The sequence below is a fragment of the Mobula hypostoma genome, unplaced genomic scaffold (genome assembly GCF_963921235.1).
Source record: "Mobula hypostoma unplaced genomic scaffold, sMobHyp1.1 scaffold_134, whole genome shotgun sequence".
NCBI classification, from domain to species: domain Eukaryota; kingdom Metazoa; phylum Chordata; class Chondrichthyes; order Myliobatiformes; family Myliobatidae; genus Mobula; species Mobula hypostoma.
Genome location: NW_026948246.1, coordinates 130,386 through 142,144, shown reverse-complemented (window position 1 = coordinate 142,144; position 11,759 = coordinate 130,386). Strand labels below are relative to the sequence as shown.

Sequence of the window (11,759 nt, the reverse complement as noted above, 5' to 3'; positions counted from 1 at the left end):
TACGGAGCCAGCAAACCTTCCTTCCGCAGAGTGTGCTCTCTCTGTCCCGCTGTGTGGATCGGCGAACCGCTGTGAGTATCGGAGCGGCTGCTCGGTGAGAACTCGGTGATTCCGATGCTTATTAATAGGAGAGGGGAACTCCCTTGTGACGCCGAAACCCTCCGTGGAAATGACGATATCGGCATTTAATGAAATGACAGATGCAGTTAACCCTTTCTGCACAGCAGCTAAGTAGCAGGTGCGGAGGTGTTGTAAAATAATTTCGAGCAATGAAGTTTTATGAGTTCACAATTTGTTTATTAAAATATTCAGTAGAGTTAGCAAAAACTGAGTCAGAGTAAAATTCGAAGTTAAGGTGAGAATAAAATGTGCAGATTCTCTCATTAAGTTCCTTTAAATAAAACAGGTATTTGTTTCAAAAGCTTACTTTTCATATATTCTGAATGAAAATCAGGGTGGCATAAATATTTGGCTGAGAGAGCGAGAGGGAGAGAGAGGGAGAGAGACACAGGCAGACAGACAAAGAGGGGGAGGAGAGAAAGAGAAAGGGAGAGAGTGAGAGAGGCAGAGTGAAAGAGACAGCAGAATGAGAGAGAGAGAGAGAGAGAAAGAGAAAGAGACAGACAGACAGACAGACAGGCAGATAGACTACAGAGGGAGGGAGAGAAGGAGAGAGAGAGAGAGAGAGACAGAGAGAGACTGATAGAGGGAGGGAGAGAAGGAGAGAGAGACAGAGAGAGACTGATAGAGGGAGGGAGAGAAGGAGAGAGAGACTGATAGAGGGAGGGAGAGAAGGAGAGAGAGAGAGAAGGAGAGAGCCTGTCAGAACGTTCTCCCATCTACAGAAGTTTTTGAGTGTTTTTTATTGACAGATCAAATCACTTCAAACTAAAAATGAAGTATAGTCGCTGTCTTGCCTTCTTTACAGCTGCATTGACATGTTGGGACCAGGATCAGAGATCCAGACACCCAGGGACCTGAAACAGCTCACTCCACTTCTGATCTCTCTATGAGGATCGGTATCTGATCCTTTTCCTTACCGTTCCTGAAGTCCACAATCAGCTCTTCCGTCTTACTGACGTTGAGGGCAAGGTTGTGGCTGAGACGCCACTCCACTAGTTGGTATATCTCGTTCCTGTGCGCCCTCTCGTCTCCATATCATATTCTACCAACAATGGTTGTATTTACAGTGAATTTACAGATGAGCAATGCCTAGCCATACGGTCATGGGTGTACAGACAGTAGAGCAGTGGGCTAACCGCATAGTGATGGGTGTACAGACAGTAGAGCAGTGGGCTAAGCCCACAGCCCCGAGGTGCACCAGTGTCAATCATCAGCGTGGAGGAGATGTTATCAAAAATCCGCACAGACTGTGGTCTTCCAGTTGGGAAGTCGAGGATCCAGTTGCTGACGGAGGTACAGAGGCCCATGTTCTGTGACTTCTCAATCAGGATTGCGGGAATGCTGGTGTTGAAAGCTGAGCTATTGTCACCAAACAGCATCCTGCATAGGTATTTGTATTGTCCAGGTGGTCTAAAGCCATATGAAGATCCGCTGACATTGCATCTGACGTTGCGCTGTCGTGGCGATAGGAAATTTGCAGTGGATCCAGATGCTTGTTGAGACAGGAGTTCACTCTAGTCATAACAAACCTCTCAACGCATTTCATCACTGTCGATGTGAGTGCTACCGGGAGACAGCCATTAAGGCAGCTCTCATTAATCTTCCTAGGCAGTGGTATAATTGTTGATTTTCTTTTGAAGTAGTAGGAAATTCCGCCTGTAGCGGTGAGGGGTTGAAAATATCCTTGAATAGTCCCGCCAGTTGGTTGTCATAGGTTTTCAGAGCCTGACCAGGAATTCCACTGAACCTTTCACCTTGAAAGGATTCACTGTCTTTAAAGACAGACTAACATCGGCCTCTGAGACGGAGATCACAGCGGCACCGGGCGCAGCAGTTATATTCTCCCTTTCAAGGCGCCCATAGAAGGCGTTGGGTATATCTGGTAGTGAAACATCGCTGCCATTCATACTGTTGGGTTTTGCTCTGTAGGATGCAATGTCTTGCAAACCTGCCAGAGTTGTACATCCGATGTCGCCTCCAACCTCGTTTGAAATTGTCGCTTCGTCCTCCGCAATTTTTACCTGGTTTTCCGGTACACACCCAGGTCGCCAGATTTAAATGCTACAGATCTAGACTTCAGCAGAGACATACCCTCTGGTTCATCCACGGCCTTTGATTTGGGAATGTACAGTAAGTCTTTGTAGGCACACACTCATCCACATAGGTTTTAATGAAGCTGGTAACAACTGCAGCCTACTCATCCAGATTTGAAGATGAATTCCTGAATACAGTCCAGTCCACCGATTCAAAGCAGTCCTGTAGGCGCTCCTGCGCCTCCCTTGTCCGTACCTTCTTGGTCTTCATTGCAGGCGCTGCAGTCTTCAGTCCCTTCCTATACTCAGGGATTACAAGTACAGCCAGGTGATCAGACTTCCCGAAGTGAGGGCGTGGAATAGCACGGTAGGCATTATTGATGGTGGTGTAACAATGGTCCAGTCTGTTGTTTCCTCTGCTATTGCAAGTGATCTGTTGATGGTAATTTCTTGGTGATTTTTTCCCAGACTGTCCTGGTTAGCATCCCACAAACTGCTGGTGAAGGCGCTAGGGGGCGCTGTTTCCTGCCTGTGGATCACATTGCCCCTTCCTTATGCCACCGAATGTAGGCTTCACACCATTTCGATTTTTTTACTGAACTGTCTGTTCTCTCTCTTTTCTCTAACAACCTGGAAACGATGACGGCCATTCGTCCCAAACGAGGTCCCCACTATCGCCGAAGCCGCTTGACCCGTCTCGTCCCCTCACAAGTGATCGAGTGCAACGGTCTGACTCTCAGCATCATCTTCATTTCACTTCTCAAAGCGGTCCCGGAGGCGCAAAGCAGATTTGACCCAACCTACATCGCTGGCACTTCGGCAGTCTTAGGCAATATTTGTGAGGAGTTCATCAAGTATTATTATTATTATTATTATTATTATTATTGTTTCTACTACTACTACTATTGTTATTCGTATACCTATCTCTGACTTCCACACGTATTCTCACCTCTACTTCCTGCTTACAACTGGGTGTCCTGGTGTGATATCCCAAGTATTATGGATTGCCCTACCCGTAATAATGGGTCGGTCGTCATGTTATTGTAGGACTCTGACTCTAAAACAGGAGGCGGATTGTATTTGTAGTAATGTATGGCACCTTTTATGACTTTGCCTTTTAAAGCAGGATTTTGTGAATGATGTTTGCCACGTGATTGTGTCTGTGTAAGTGACCAGATGATAAGCTCCCGCGTGGGAAGTTGGTCATGAAGGTTCAGTCGCTCGGTATTCACGATGACGTAGTAAACAGGATGAGACATTGGCTTTGTAGTTGGATCCAGAGAGTGGAGGTGGAGTGTTGTATCTCTGACTGGAGGCCTGAGACTCCCACAGTGCCACAGGGATCAGTGCTGGGAACGTTTTTGTTTCTCGTCTATATCAACCATCTGAATGATAATGTGGTTTACTGGAAATTTGCAGATGACAACATAATTGTAGGTGTAGTGGACAGGGAGGAAGGCTGTAATGACTTACGGCTGGATCCGCACCGGCTGGAGAAATGAGCTGAAAATGGTTGCAGGAATTTAATGCTGACAAATGCGAGGTGCTTCTCTTCGGTAGAACTAACCAGGGGAGTTTGAACGGTGGGGCACTGAGGAGTGCGGTGGAACAAAGGGAGCTGGGAATACAGGTCCATACCTTGTTGAACGTAGCGTCACAGGTAGATAGGGTCGTAAAGAAAGCTTTGGGCACATCGGCCTTCATGTCTCAAAGAGTTAAGTACAGGAGATGGGATATCACGCGGATGTAGTATGATATATTTCTGAGGAAATTTACAAGGATGTTGCCGGGTCTGGAGTTCATGCTCTTCCATTGGTTAACAGTTTCTACTGTCCTGATACTTCCTTCATTTTTCATCCGTGTCCTTACATTTAATTTCAGTTTCCTGTACTTCTTATCAGAATAGTATATGTTCGTTGCAGTGGTTAATCATGTTTCCATTAATGAAAATATATCCTTAGAAGTTTTATCTGACTGTTGTGTAAAGTTTTTATATCTTATTCTGTTCATCCTTCGTTCCTAGGTGGAGTTCGAGCGTACATGATGTTTTCTAAAATTCCTCATTTCAGTCCTTATTTTCCTTCGTAAGTTTTCCAGATCGGTTTTACACCAAGATATTATGCGATGTATGTATGTATTAATGTGTTTTTCTCGGCTCAAGCTGATAAAACCAGAGGGACGGGCACTCTCATTTCTCAATTGCTCGGAACTTCCCGACTATTCTAATGGTGGTTAGTACTGTGCTTTTCTGGAGATTTACTGACATACTGCTGTGTGAGGATGGTGACAGGTGAGGAGGGTGGGGGAGTGGAGGAGATGAGGCGTGTGGACAGAGGAGAGAAGATAGTGAGGGAGCTACACACACTCAGACAGGAGATTGGGAAGCTCCATTCTCTCTGACCCAAACATAGTAAACAGGGTAGCACAAGGGGAGGGTCTGAGGTTTCCCATTCTCGCTCCGTTCTCCAGTTCCTCCTGTTCCCGAGCTGCGGGGCGAGTTTCTGCTGCTCTGAATGTAACCTGTCACGCGTCGCTGTTCGTCCAAATCTCGTCTCCGATTGACAGTGATCCTGACATTCACTGTCTTTCTCTGTCTCTCCCTCTCTCTTTAACTATCACTCTCTGCCTCGGTCTCTCTCTCCACTCCCCCCCCCCTCTCTCTTATTCACTTGAATTCTCTGTGTGTGTGTCTCTATCTCTCACTCTCTCGGTTGTACTCATTGTTCTCTCGGACTTACTCTCTCGCTCGGGTTTGCTTTCTGTTTTTTTTTCCTGTTTCTCTCCCGTATTTGTCTGCCTGTCCGACTGTCCCTCTCTTTTTTTTTCTCACTGCCTCTAAATGTTTCTCTGTAACAATCCTTCTCTCTCTCCTCGCACTTCCTCCCGTGGGAGAGTCTGGGGTTTGGAATTGAGAGAAAGGGACAGCGACATCAGGGAGAAAGCGGGCGGGGGAGAGAGAGTCTGAGAGAGAGAGAGAGAGAGAGACAGACAGAGAGAGAGTCTGAGAGAGAGAGAGTCTGAGAGAGAGAGAGGGAGAGAGAGAGAGAGAGAGAGAGAGAGTGAGAGAGAGGGACAGAGAGAGAGACAGAGAGACAGAGAGAGAGTCTGAGAGAGAGACAGAGAGAGGGAGAGAGAGACAAACAGAGAGAGAGTCTGAGAGAGAGAGAGAGAGAGAGTGAGAGAGAGGGACAGAGAGAGAGACAGAGAGAGAGAGAGAGAGACAGAGAGAGAGTCTGAGAGAGAGAGAGAGAGAGACCGAGGCAGAGAGTGATAGTTAAAGAGACAGAGAGAGAGAGAGAGAGAGAGAGAGTGAGAGAGAGAGAGTGAGAGAGAGGGACAGAGAGAGAGACAGAGAGAGAGAGAGAGAGACAGAGAGTCTGAGAGAGAGAGTGATAGTTAAAGAGACAGAGAGAGAGAGAGAGAGAGATTTACCTCCACCACTTGAGGTGATTGGGGGAAAGAAAGAGAGACGGGATAGAAAGAGCTCCGTGGTATTGAGAGTATGTAGAGGGTCTGAGAGTCTGGGACAGACAGATGGGGGTGAGGAGAGAGTGGAGAGGGACCCTGGGGGAAGAAAGCCCTGTCTAATTTCCATCAGCAGATATATTTCAGTGATTCAATTATCGTTATTATTTTATGTTGTTTTTGTGGATGCCTGCAAGAGAATGACATGTTCGGCAGAGCTTTGTGGGCCGAAGGGCCTGTATCGTGCTGTAGGTTTTCTATGTTCTATGTTTCTAAACTGAATCTCAGAGCTGTATACCGTGACATAGAAGCATTTCTATAATAAGTTTACTTTTAACTTTGAAAGAGACTGATGGAGAGAGGGAATGTGGGAGAGAGAGAATCTGGGAGGGCGGAGAGAGAACGTGGGGGGGGGGGGAGAGTGAGACGGGGAGAAAGGCCAGTGCGGGAGAGGGAGAGACCAAGACGGGAGATAGACCAGGAGGAGAGGGAGAGGAATCGCAGATGAGAGAGCAGCCGGGGAGAGGGAGAGATTTGGGATGAGACCGGGGATATAGAGACGGGGCGAGGTGGCGTGGGGGAGGGTAGAGAGTCTGGGGGCCTGGAGAGTAAAAGAGGGTAGGAAGAGACGGGTGGGAGAGAGGGGTAGAGAGAGAGATAGGGACAGTGGGAGAAACGAAATAAAGGGTGGTGAGAGGGGCTGGAAGACAGGGTGGGAGAGACTGCTGGGGGAGGAGATGGCGAGGGAAAACAGGACAGAGGGGGGAGAGAGGGGAGTGAGGGAGAGAGATGCTGAGGGAGTGGGTAATGGACGACGCAGAGGCGATGATGGTTTTACTCATCTCGTCTCCTCTTCTCACCTTTTCTTTCTCCCCTTCCCTCCTCAATCTGATCCCTCCCTCTCACCCCGCCCCCTGCTAACCAGCCCGCACCGACAGACCTCGCCTCCATCTTCTCCAGCCAGCCCACGCCCACTCCTGCCTTTGATGGGCCTCATTGAAGCCATGTTCTCCGCTCCATGGGACAACCTGAAAGATTCGTATCAGGCCACCTGAGGAGGGGAGGGAAAAAAATCAAGGCGGTATTTTGGAGATAGGAGGGGGTGGTAACGGTGCCAAGCTTTTCCCGTAGCTACATTCCTCCCCATGGGTAACCTCAGTGTTCCTCTACTATTGAATAAATCACTCCCTCACACTCCTCATTCTGTTCCTCCCCACCCTGTCCTATCAGACCCCTCTCCCAGTCCCGTCACTTCCCTCTCTCCCCGTCCCATCACATTCCCTCGCTCCTCGTCCCATCACTTCCCCTCTCTCCACGTCCCATTTCCCTCGCTACCCGCCCCATTACTTCCACTCTCTCCATGTCCCATCATTTCCCCTCCTTCCCAGTCCCATCACTCCCGCTTCCTTCCTGTCGTTTCATTCCTCCTCACCCTCTCTCTATCTGATCCACGTCGCAACCAGTTTGTGACAGGAACTCTCGCCTCCTCTTTTCGTCCCCTATTGACTTTGCCACGGTGACCGTTTCATCAGTCCACTCCTCGTCCCGTCACTCCTCTTCCTCCCAAACCCCTCACCCCTCCTCCCCAAAACCCACATGTATATGTGTATGTGTGAATATCTGAGATATATACATTAGTTTATTCAATGACAACATTATTAGAATTAAAACATACATGCAATGCCCAAGACTATATAAAACACAAATTAAAATACTGTTATTACAATCAATAACACACTCGATCCCGGGATTGTATCCACGGGCACCGCATGTTCCTTCGCCATAGATTCTGTGAGCGACAGTGGCCATTGTAAGTCAGTGTCTCACTCCATCCCTGGCGGCCACATTAACCAAGGAACACACACAGAAATGCTGGTGAACGCAGCAGGCCAGGCAGCATCTATAGCAAGATGTACAGTCGACGTTTCGGGCCGAGACCCTTCGTCAGGACTAACTGAAAGAAGAGATAGTAAGAGATTTGAAAGTGGGAGGGGAGGCGGAGATCCGAAATGATAGGAGACGACAGGAGGAGGAGGGATGGGGCTAAGAGCTGGACAGTTAATTGGCAAAATGGATACAGAGATGAAGAAGGGGGAGGGTCATGGGACAGGAGGCCTTGGGAGAAAGAAAGTGGGAGGTGAACCCACTATAGTGAGCGGGACCGAGGGAGAAAAAAGAGAGAGAAAAAAGGGGAAAATAATAAATAATAAATAAGGGATGGGGATACAAAGGGGAGGTGGGGCATTAACTGAAGTTAGAGAAGTCAATGTTCATGCCATCAGGTTGGAGGCTACCCAGACGGAATATAAGGTGTTGTTCCTCCAACCTGAATGTGGCTTCATCTTTACAGTACAGGAGGCCGTGGATAGACATGTCTGAATGGGAATCGGACGTGGAATTAAAATGTGTGACCACTGGGAGGTCCTGTTTTCTTTGGTGGACAGAGCATAGGTGTTCAGCGAAACGATCTCCCGGTCTGCGTTGGATCTCACCAATATATAGAATGCCGCACCGGACGCAGTATATCACACCAGCCGACTCACAGGAGAAGTGTCGCCTCACCTGGAAGGACTGTCTGGGGCCCTGAATGGTGGTAAGGGAGGAAGTGTAAGGGCATGTGTAGCACTTGTTCTGCTTACAAGGGTTAGTGCTGGGTAGGAGATCAGTGGGAAGGGATGGGGAGGACGAATGGACAAGGGAGTCGCTGGGATTGTGTGGTGGGACGGCGTGGAGGGAGCTTCATGCTGTGTCTGACCCCGGGAGTGTGTGATGGGACAGTCAGGGCACCAGACATATTTATTTATTATTTCCCTTTTTTCCCTCCCTCTGTCCCTCTGACTATACTGCTTGCCCATCCTCTGGGTTCCCCCCCTCCCCCTTTTCCTTCTCCCTGGGCCTCCTGTCCCATGATCCTCTCATATTCCTTTTACCAATCACCTGTCCAGCTCTTGGCTCCATCCCTCCCCCTCCTGTCTTCACCTATCATTTTGGATATCCCCCTCCCCCTCCCACTTTCAAATCTCTTGCTGCCTCTTCTTTCAGTTAGTCCTGACGAAGGGTCTCGGCCCTAAACGTCTACTGTACCTCTTCCTAGAGATGCTGCCTGGCCTGCTGCATTCACCAGCAACTTTGATGTGTGTTGCTTGAATTTCCAGCATCTGCAGATTTCTTCGAGTTTCCGATTATAAAATCACACTTGAGGGCCGTGACCGAGATCGCTGCAGATCCAGGGTCACTGTCCAGGTATTTGTCAATTTAACATCATTATATCGGCAAGATTGCCCAATGCACCGTCCTCAGCAAAGGGAGCAAAAGGATTCTCTCCAGGGACACAGTCTCCCTCGGCTTCCTCCCGTCTGTGTATTTTTTCCCGGGGTCTCATGTCGGGGAGTCTTGAACCCGCACATTTGGCGGAAGGTGCGAAGCTGGACAATAGGTGGAAATACATCACTGCAGGACCGCTTTCGATGTCACAGAGAGCGCGACTGGACCCAGTTCCGTGAGAACCGTTGGGAATTAAACCTGTCTGGCGGCCATTAAATGTAAGGGCGGGAGATAAAGGGGAGGACGGGGAGTTAAAGGGGAGGGCGGGGAATCGGCGAAAATGTCCCCATCCCGCAGGCGGGGATGTTCACACATTCAGATGTTCACAGGATCACTTTCAGTCCGGGTCTGAATACCCGCAGAGATCTCAGTTCCTTCATCCCGGTCTCACTGAACTGATTCCTGTACAGCCTGAAACAGATGGGAGAATAAAGATGAAATAAACGGATTACACAACAGTGTCAATAACAGGGGATTGGGGTTAATGTTCCAACAACACTCACAGACAAATATCACCAGAAAACCCGTGGATCCGCTGATATTTTATCACATTGAACATTAACACAAACACTCACCCGATCCACTGCAGACACAGGACGGTCTGTATGAGGCGGCGGAGAGCGGGGACAGATCGGTCTGTCAGCGAGTTTGATCCCAGGTTCAGTTCCGTCAGTGACAGGTTTGTACTGAGAGCGGAGACGAGATCCTCGACGCCAGAATCTGTGAGACTGACATCCCTCAGCCTGGAGATGAGAGAGAGTGAGGGTGAAGGACACAGAGAGACAGGAAATGGTACAAATCCCCAGTATTTTTCAGTAACACAATTACTGATCACATTAATGTTCAGTGTCAGACACCCAGTGACTGTAAACACAATCTCCCACAGTCTGGTACTTACCATAGTTTCTGTATTTTACACTCCGGGTTCCTCAGAGCCGCAGACACCAGTTTCACTCCTGAATCTCCCAGTTTATTATCATTCAGGTTCAGCACCATCAGTGATGGGTTTGTACTGAGACCGGAGACAAGATCCTCAGCACCAGAAACTGTGAGACCGACACTCCCCAGCCTGGAGATGAGAGGGAGTGAGAGTGAAGGACACAGAGAGACAGGAGACGGTACAAATCCCCAGTGTTTATCAGTAACACAATTACTGATCACATTAATGTTCAGTGTCAGACACCCAGTGACCGTAAACACAATCTTCCACAGTCTGGTACTTACTCCAGTTTCTGTATTTTACACTCCGGGTTCCTCAGAGCCGCAGACACCAGTTTCACTCCTGAATCTCCCAGTTTATTATCACTCAGTCTAAACACAAGCAGACAAATTGATGAACAAAGTGATTCAAACCGAGGGTCTGAGGGAATTTCTCTCACTCGGATATTCAGGAAACATTAAACCCTTCAGTAAATCACTGATCGGAGTTCCCATCACTGTCAATGTCCCTCACTGCCCAGCTCCAGGGTATTCACCGAATGTCAGTAATTTAGTCTGTCCGTGTGACCCTGTAAACTCCACATATTCTGTCTCATTCCCCGATGGTGAGAAAAGTGTTACTGACGTGAGAGGGCCGGGAGGGGCAGGGATGAAGGGGAGAAAGTCCCACAGTGAGGAAGATTTGTGAATGGGAAATGTCGATGGGAGATCGAGGAAATGATACCACCTGAGGAAAAGGATGGAAAGACAGAACCTGAAGGAGGAGGGGGGATGGGGATGAGAGATCCCACAGGAGGAAGGGGGATGGGGAAGAGAGATCCTACAGGAGGAAGGGGGATGGGGAAGAGAGATACCACAGCAGGAAGGGGGATGGGGAAGAGAGATCCCGCGGGAGGAAGGGGGATGGGGATGAGAGGTCCTACAGGAGGAAGGGGGATGGGGATGAGAGATCTCACAGGAGGAAGGGGGATGGGGAAGAGAGATACCACAGCAGGAAGGGGGATGGGAAAGAGAGATCCCGCAGGAGGAAGGGGGATGGGGATGAGAGATCCTACAGGAGGAAGGGGGATGGGGAAGAGAGATACCACAGCAGGAAGGGGGATGGGGAAGAGAGATACCACAGCAGGAAGGGGGATGGGGAAGAGAGATCCCGCGGGAGGAAGGGGGATGGGGATGAGAGGTCCTACAGGAGGAAGGGGGATGGGGATGAGAGATCTCACAGGAGGAAGGGGGATGGGGAAGAGAGATACCACAGCAGGAAGGGGGATGGGGAAGAGAGATCCCGCGGGAGGAAGGGGGATGGGGAAGAGAGATACCACAGCAGGAAGGGGAATGGGGAAGAGAGATCCCACGGGAGGAAGGGGGATGGGGATGAGAGATCCTACAGGAAGAAGGGGGATGGGGATGAGAGATCTCACAGGAGGAAGGGGGATGGGGAAGAGAGATACCACAGCAGGAGGGGGATGGGGAAGAGAGATCCCGCGGGAGGAAGGGGGATGGGGAAGAGAGATACCACAGCAGGAAGGGGGATGGGGAAGAGAGATCACACAGGAGGAAGGGGGATGGGGATGAGAGATCCTACAGGAGGAAGGGGGATGGGAATGAGAGATCTCACAGGAGGAAGGGGGATGGGGAAGAGAGATACCACAGCAGGAAGGGGGATGGGGAAGAGAGATCCCGCGGGAGGAAGGGGGATGGGGAAGAGAGATCCTACAGGAGGGAGGAGGACGGGGGACGGGGAAGAGAGATCCCACAGGAGGAAGGGGGATGGGGAAGAGAGATCCTACAGGAGGAAGGGGGACGGGGAAGAGAGATCCCACAGGAGGAAGGGAGTTGGGGAAGAGAGACCACACAAGAGGAAGAGGGGTGGGGAAA

The 11,759-nt window shown here is 49.6% G+C and overlaps 1 pseudogene; it reads right to left on the bottom strand.

Moving 5' to 3' along the window:
• Positions 1–8,661: 8,661 nt before the first annotated feature.
• The window catches only part of LOC134342160 (NACHT, LRR and PYD domains-containing protein 3-like), a 38,964-nt pseudogene continuing 35,866 nt past the window's right edge, over positions 8,662–11,759 (bottom strand).